The sequence below is a fragment of the Triticum dicoccoides genome, chromosome 4A, assembly GCF_002162155.2.
Source record: "Triticum dicoccoides isolate Atlit2015 ecotype Zavitan chromosome 4A, WEW_v2.0, whole genome shotgun sequence".
NCBI classification, from domain to species: domain Eukaryota; kingdom Viridiplantae; phylum Streptophyta; class Magnoliopsida; order Poales; family Poaceae; genus Triticum; species Triticum dicoccoides.
Window position 1 is genome coordinate 242,789,686 of NC_041386.1, and position 8,084 is coordinate 242,797,769.

Sequence of the window (8,084 nt, forward strand, 5' to 3'; positions counted from 1 at the left end):
CCCATCTCAGATTTCATGGCTTCAAGCCACCTTGCGGAATCTGGGCTTACCATCGCTTCTTCATAGTTTGTAGGTTCATCATGATCTAGCAGCATGATTTCCAGAACAGGATTACCGTACCACTCTGGTGCGGATCTTGCTCTGGTTGATCTACGAGGTTTAGTAGTATCTTGTTCTGAAGTTTCATGATCATTATCATTAACTTCCTCACTTATTGATGTAGGTGTCGCAGAAATAGTTTTCTGTGATGTACTACTTTCCAACAAGGGAGCAGGTACACTTACCTCGTCAAGTTCTACTTTCCTCCCACTCACTTCTTTCGAGAGAAACTCCTTCTCTAGAAAGGATCCATTCTTAGCAACGAATGTCTTGCCTTCGGATCGTGATAGAAGGTGTACCCAACAGTCTCCTTTGGGTATCCTATGAACACACATTTCTCCGATTTGGGTTCGAGCTTATCAGGTTGAAGCTTTTTCACATAAGCATCGCAGCCCCAAACTTTAAGAAATGACAACTTTGGTTTCTTGCCAAACCACAGTTCATAAGGCGTCGTCTCGACGGATTTTGATGGTGCCCTATTTAACGTGAATGCGGCCGTCTCTAAAGCATAACCCCAAAACGATAGCGGTAAATCAGTAAGAGACATCATAGATTGCATTATATCTAGTAAAGTACGATTACGACGTTCGGAAACACCATTACGCTGTGGTGTTCCGGGTGGCGTGAGTTGCGAAACTATTCCACAATTTTTCAAATGTACACCAAACTCGTAACTCAAATATTCTCCTCCATGATCAGATCGTAGAAACTTTATTTTCTTGTTACGATGATTTTCAACTTCACTCTGAAATTCTTTGAACTTTTCAAATGTTTCAGACTTATGTTTCATTAAGTAGATATACCCATATCTGCTTAAGTCATCTGTGAAGGTGAGAAAATAACGATATCCGCCACGAGCCTCAATATTTATCGGACCACATACATCTGTATGTATGATCTCCAACAAATCTGTTGCTCTCTCCATAGTACCAGAGAACAGTGTTTTAGTCATCTTGCCCATGAGGCACGGTTCGCAAGTACCAAGCGATTCATAATCAAGTGGTTCCAAAAGCCCATCAGTATGGAGTTTCTTCATGCGCTTTACACTGATATGACCTAAACGGCAGTGCCACAAATAAGTTGCACTATCATTATCAACTCTGCATCTTTTGGCTTCAACATTATGAATATGTGTATTACTACTATCGAGATTCAATAAGAATAGACCACTCTTCAAGGGTGCATGACCATAAAAGATATTACTCATATAAATAGAACAACCATTATTCTCTGATTTAAATGAATAACCGTCTCACATTAAACAAGATCCAGATATAATGTTCATGCTCAACGCTGGCACCAAATAACAATTATTTAGGTCTAATATTAATCCCGAAGGTAGATGTAGAGGTAGCGTGCCGACCGCGATCACATCGACTTTGGAACCGTTTCCCACGCGCATCGTCACCTCGTCCTTCGCCAGTGTTCGCTTAATCCGTAGTCCCTGTTTCGAGTTGCAAATATTAGCAACAGAACCAGTATCAAATACCCAGGTGCTACTGCGAGCTCTAGTAAGGTACACATCAATAACATTATATCACATATACCTTTGTTCACCTTGCCATCCTTCTTATCCGCCAAATACTTGGGGCAGTTCCGCTTCCAGTGACCAGTCTGCTTGAAGTAGAAGCACTCAGTTTCAGACTTAGGTCCAGACTTGGGTTTCTTCTCCTGAGCAGGAACTAGCTTGCCGTTCTTCTTGAAGTTCCCCTTCTTCTTCCCTTTGCCCTTTTTCTTGAAACTAGTGGTCTTGTTAACCATCAACACTTGATGCTCCTTCTTGATTTCTACCTCCGCAGCTTTCAGCATTGCGAAGAGCTCGGGAATAGTCTTGTTCATCCCTTGCATATTATAGTTCATCACGAAGCTCTTGTAGCTTGGTGGCAGTGATTGGAGAATTCTTTCAATGACGCAATCATCTGGAAGATTAACTCCCATCTAAATCAAGTGATTATTATACCCAGACATTTTGAGTATATGCTCACTGACAGAACTGTTCTCCTCCATCTTGCAGCTATAGAACTTATTGGAGACTTCATATCTCTCAATTCGGGCATTTGCTTGAAATATTAACTTCAACTCCTGAAACATCTCATATGCTCCATGACGTTCAAAACGTCGTTGAAGTCCCGATTCTAAGCCGTAAAGCATGGCACACTGAACTATCAAGTAGTCATCAGCTTTGCTCTGCCAGACGTTCATAACATCTGGTGTTGCTCCAGCAGCAAGCCTGGCACCCAGTGGTGCTTCCAGGACGTAATTCTTCTGTGCAGCAATGAGGATAATCCTCAAGTTACGGACCCAGTCCGTGTAATTCCTACCATCATCTTTCAACTTTGCTTTCTCAAGGAACGCATTAAAATTCAACGGAACAACAGCACGAGCCATCTATCTACAATCAACATAAACAAGCAAGATACTATCAGGTACTAAGTTCATGATAAGTTTAAGTTCAATTAATCAAATTACTTAAGAACTCCCACTTACATAGACATCCCTCTAATCCTCCAAGTGATCACGTGATCCAAATCAACTAAACCATAACCGATCATCACGTGAGATGGAGTAGTTTTCAATGGTGAACATCGTTATGTTGATCATATCTACTATATGATTCATGCTCGACCTTTCGGTCTCTGTGTTCCGAGGCCATATCTGCATATGCTAGGCTCGTCAAGTTTAACCTGAGTATTCTGCGTGTGCAAAACTGGCTTGCACCCGTTGTAGATGGACGTAGAGCTTATCACACCCGATCATCACTTGGTGTCTGGGCACGACGAACTTTGGCAACGGTGCATACTCAGGGAGAACACTTCTTGATAATTTAGTGAGAGATCATCTTATAATGCTACCGTCAATCAAAGCAAGATAAGATGCATAAAAGATAAACATCACATGCAATCAATATAAGTGATATGATATGGCCATCATCATCTTGTGCCTGTGATCTCCATCTCCGAAGCACCGTCATGATCACCATCGTCACCGGCGTGACACCTTGATCTCCATCGTAGCATCATTGTCATCTCGCCAATCTTATGCTTCCACGACTATCGCTACCGCTTAGTGATAAAGTAAAGCATTACATCGCGATTGCATTGCATACAATAAAGCGACAACCATATGGCTCCTGCCAGTTGCCGATAACTCGGTTACAAAACATGATCATCTCATACAATAAAATTCAGCATCATGCCTTGACCATATCACATCACAACATGCCCTGCAAAAACAAGTTAGACGTCCTCTACTTTGTTGTTGCAAGTTTTACGTGGCTGCTACGGGCTTAAGCAAGAACCAATCTCACCTACGCATCAAAACCACAATGATAATTTGTCAAATAGACTCCGTTTTAACCTTCGCAAGGACCGGGCGTAGCCACACTTGGTTCAATTAAAATTGGAGAGACTATCGCCCGCAAGCCACCTATGTGCAAAGCACGTCGGGAGAACCGGTCTCGCATAAGCGTACGCGTAATGTCGGTCCGGGTCGTCTCGTCCAACAATACCGCCGAACCAAAGTATGACATGCTGGTAGGCAGTATGACTTATATTGCCCACAACTCACTTGTGTTCTACTCGTGCATATAACATCAAACCATAAAACCTAGGCTCGGATGCCACTGTTGGGGAACGCAGTAATTTCAAAAAAAATCCTACGCACACGCAAGATCATGGTGATGCATAGCAACGAGAGGGGAGAGTGTTGTCTACGTACCCACCCAGACCGACTGCGGAAGCATTAACGCAACATAGAGGAAGTAGTCGTACGTCTTCCTGATCCGACCGATCCAAGCACCGTTACTCCGGCACCTCCGAGTTCTTAGCACACGTACAACTCGATGACGATCCCCGGGCTCAGATCCAGCAAAGCATCGGGGAGGAGTTCCGTCAGCACGACGGTGTGGTGACGATCTTGATGTTCTACTGTCGCAGGGATTCCCCTAAGCACCGCTACAATATGACCGAGGTGGAATATGGTGGCAGGGGGCACCGCACACGGCTAAGGAACGATCTCAAGGATCAACTTGTGTGTCTAGAGGTGCCCCCTGCCTCCGTATATAAAGGAGCCAAGGGGGAGGGGGCCACCGACCAGGAGGAGGGTGCAGGAGGAGTCCTACTCCTACCGGGAGTAGGACTCCCCCCCCCCCCAATCCTAGTTGGACTAGGATTCCCCGAGGAGGAAAGAGAGAGAGGGGGGCCAGCCACCTCTCCTAGTCCTAATAGGACTAGGGGAGGGGGGGAGGCGCGCGGCCACCTTGGGCTGCCCCTTTCTCCTTTCCACTAAAGCCCATTAAGGCCCATATGGCTCCCGGGGGGTTCCGGTAACCTCCTGGTACTCCGGTAAAATCCCGATTTCACCCGGAACACTTCCGATTTCCAAATATAGGCTTCCAATATATCAATCTTTATGTCTCGACCATTTCGAGACTCCTCGTCATGTCCGTGATCATATCCGGGACTCCGAACTAACTTCGGTACATCAAAATGCATAAACTCATAATAACTGTCATCGTAACGTTAAGCGTGCGGACCCTACGGTTCGAGAATAATGCAGACATGACTGAGACACATCTGCGGTCAATAACCAATAGCGGGACCTGGATGCCCATATTGGCTCCTACATATTCAACGAAGATCTTTATCGGTCAGACCGCATAACAACATACGTTGTTCCCTTTGTCATCGGTATGTTACTTGCCCGAGATTCGATCGTCGGTATCCAATACCTAGTTCAATCTCGTTACCGGCAAGTCTCTTTACTCGTTCCGTAATACACCATCTCGCAACTAACTCATTGGCTGCAATGCTTGCAAGGCTTATGTGATGTGTATTACCGAGAGGGCCCAGAGATACCTCTCCGACAATCGGAGTGACAAATCCTAATCTCGAAATACGCCAACCCAACATCTACCTTTGGAGACACCTGTAGAGCTCCTTTATAATCACCCAGTAACGTTGTGATGTTTGGTAGCACACAAAGTGTTCCTCCGGTAAACGGGAGTTGCATAATCTCATAGTCATAGGAACATGTATAAGTCATGAAGAAAGCAATAGCAACGTACTAAACGATCGGGTGCTAAGCTAATGAAATGGGTCATGTCAATCAGATCATTCAACTAATGATGTGACCTCGTTAATCAAATAACAACACCTTGTTCATGGTTAGGAAACATAACCATCTTTGATTAACGAGCTAGTCAAGTAGAGGCATACTAGTGACACTAAGTTTGTCTATGTATTCACACATGTATTATGTTTCCGGTTAATACAATTCTAGCATGAATAATAAACATTTATCATGATATAAGGAAATAAATAATAACTTTATTATTGCCTCTAGGGCATATTTCCTTCACTTGACAGTTTCTTTCTTCACGCGTGGGCCCCGAACGCGGTGGGTCGCGCCGTGGAGCCGCGCGCCTTGGCGCTAGGGCACCGTCTTAGTGCAGAGGGGGTGGAGCGTACAAACTAATCATGATTAGCTGTGTCCCCGGTTATGGACAATCTTGAGTCTCTGGTACTTGGATTATCCTATTGATCTCATCATGTTACTTCAATAATTTGTTGGGTTAATGATTATTATTTTGGGATTGAGTTGGAGGAACCTTCTCAATATTTTCAACCAACTTTGTAGTTAAATAAAATATATTCCTTTGTAGTAGGGAAAAATTGGCTTTTCGCAAAAACTATAACCATAGAGCTTTTCCACCAGCCAAATATGCATGTAGTGATAGCCTTTATTCATCATTCTCCTATGGTGTGAATTTGCCAGTACATTCAATGTACCGACCCTTTGTGGCTGCAACGTCTCATGTTGCAGGACTTCTTACGACGAGTAAGTGATACGTTAGGGTTACGTTTCTACACTCAACTTTGCCATTGGTGTTGATGTGAATCCACAACCTTTGTTACTTCCGCTATTTGGATTGAGGTAATAGTATTTACATTATTTTATGCATGTGATTTACCTCTGTTATAAATCCTCGAGTACTATGTGTGTCAGCATACCGATCCAGGGATGACACTTAAGCACAGAGACTTGACCGTCTGAGGTCGGGTCGCTACAAGATGGTATCAGAGCACATGTTGACTGTAGGACGTGACCCCTAGAAACTGGCAAGCCCATAGGAAATATTTTCTCTACAACTTTCTTTTCAAAAGGATCTTTTACCTCTCTTCTCTTCAGAGCTTATTCAAATATTCCCTTTTAGTGAGACCAAATACCCTTTCCCCCTTTTTTGACCACACGAAGATTGAACTGATGAGACCACTCCAAGAAGTACAAGATATCAGACAACCAAGATCATTTCGGAATGAAGAGGATTTTATCGTGCATTATAATAATGGAAACTGCAACGGTTGAAGACTCCGAAGACTAGGAGAATTTGAAGGCCCTGTAGAATTTCTAGATTTGTATGACCTAGGAAGGCTACCCTATTGGAATTTTTCATACTATGGAAGCCGTCAATACCCAAGATCAAGGTGTACCCGAGAAAGACCGGAACATGGAGCATGAGAACTCAAAGTTTTGTCAAGAAAACCCTAAGGCAGGAGATATCAATTATGGAATGATAGCTCATGGAAATGGCAAGAGAAGAAACACGGCTATCCAAGATTTTAACGCTCGCTTATGCTATTGCCACCATGCTAAGTTAAGCATGCATTCCGTTGGAAGGATTGGTTGACAAAGGGCTAATGGAACACCTAATCAGCAAAAGATGAAGTTTTAAACTTAGCTAGTCTATCACCAAGATTTTGAGTAATACATCAAGAAGTTTAGGGTTGATCTGCAGGAAGCCGTATTTGACAAGAAAGTAGTTCGTGAAGAACACGGGACCCAGAAGCTGAAAGTAGCCAAGCTGGAGGAGCAAAACCTCGAGATACCGGAGATTCGTCGGGAACTGAAGGACAGTAGGACATGGTTCATGCCAAGGATGATGAAACCTAAAAGTTTGGGATGCAACTCCGGAATAATAAAGGACGTCATGAGAGACTTCGCGTCAATAGAGATGATCTGGCAAAAGAACTTGAGAAGGACAAGCATGGCCGGAATAAGCCCATCGGAGATATGAACAAAACTGGAAGAGTTTGGCGACGTTGAAGATTTATTGACCTTTAGAAGACCAAACCCCTGTTATATGCCTACGCTAGATGCGACGTTTGTGAGCTGTCATTTGTTTGATGTTTTTCCGATAGCCACAGATAAAATCTGTCTTTTCAAAACCATTGTTTGTATTGTGTGTATCCCTCTCTATCTCTCTTATCTCACCCCAAAACCCTTGGACCCAATAGAGGATGAATGGAGATGAGCTTGTATTTTCTGGACCGATGAGTCAATTGGACACGGACCGATGGATTCAGAACATGGAGGATCACATGAAGAATAACCCTGTAGTCGGAAAGGATATGACCCAACATGCTTTTCAGTGCTTTGAAAGAGGTGCTGCTACTTGGTGGAGGATGTACCAAACCATGAATGGATGGCAAGGAGTAACCACTTGGAAAGAATTTAAGTTGACTCTACAAAGATCTCATCTTGTGTCCCAGAAGTTGAAGCCTTATGGAAAGGATATGAAGAAACCTTGTGCATGCAAGATTTGTGGAGAAATAGGACACACCCATAAAGAACACAAGGATGAATGCCCTAATAGTGAAGAAAGTCACCCAGCTGAATAATGCCCAACTAGGCAGATTACTTGTTTCTTGTGTGAAGGGACTACCCACTACCCTGCTTAGTATCACATTTACCCTATGGTACAAAGAACTATCCAGCAGAAGAAAGAAGTAAAGAAAGGAGCCCTTATGGAAATTTTAGAAGAACCCGTGATGAAGGAAGATGTCGGGGACACACCCAAAGAAGAACCAATTAAACCCTGCACCAAGTCATGCTATTCATGTGGAGAAGAAGGACACATCTCCCAGAATTGTATGAATAGGGATCTAGTAGAATTCCCGACGGAGGAAGTAGAGTATGACCCACAA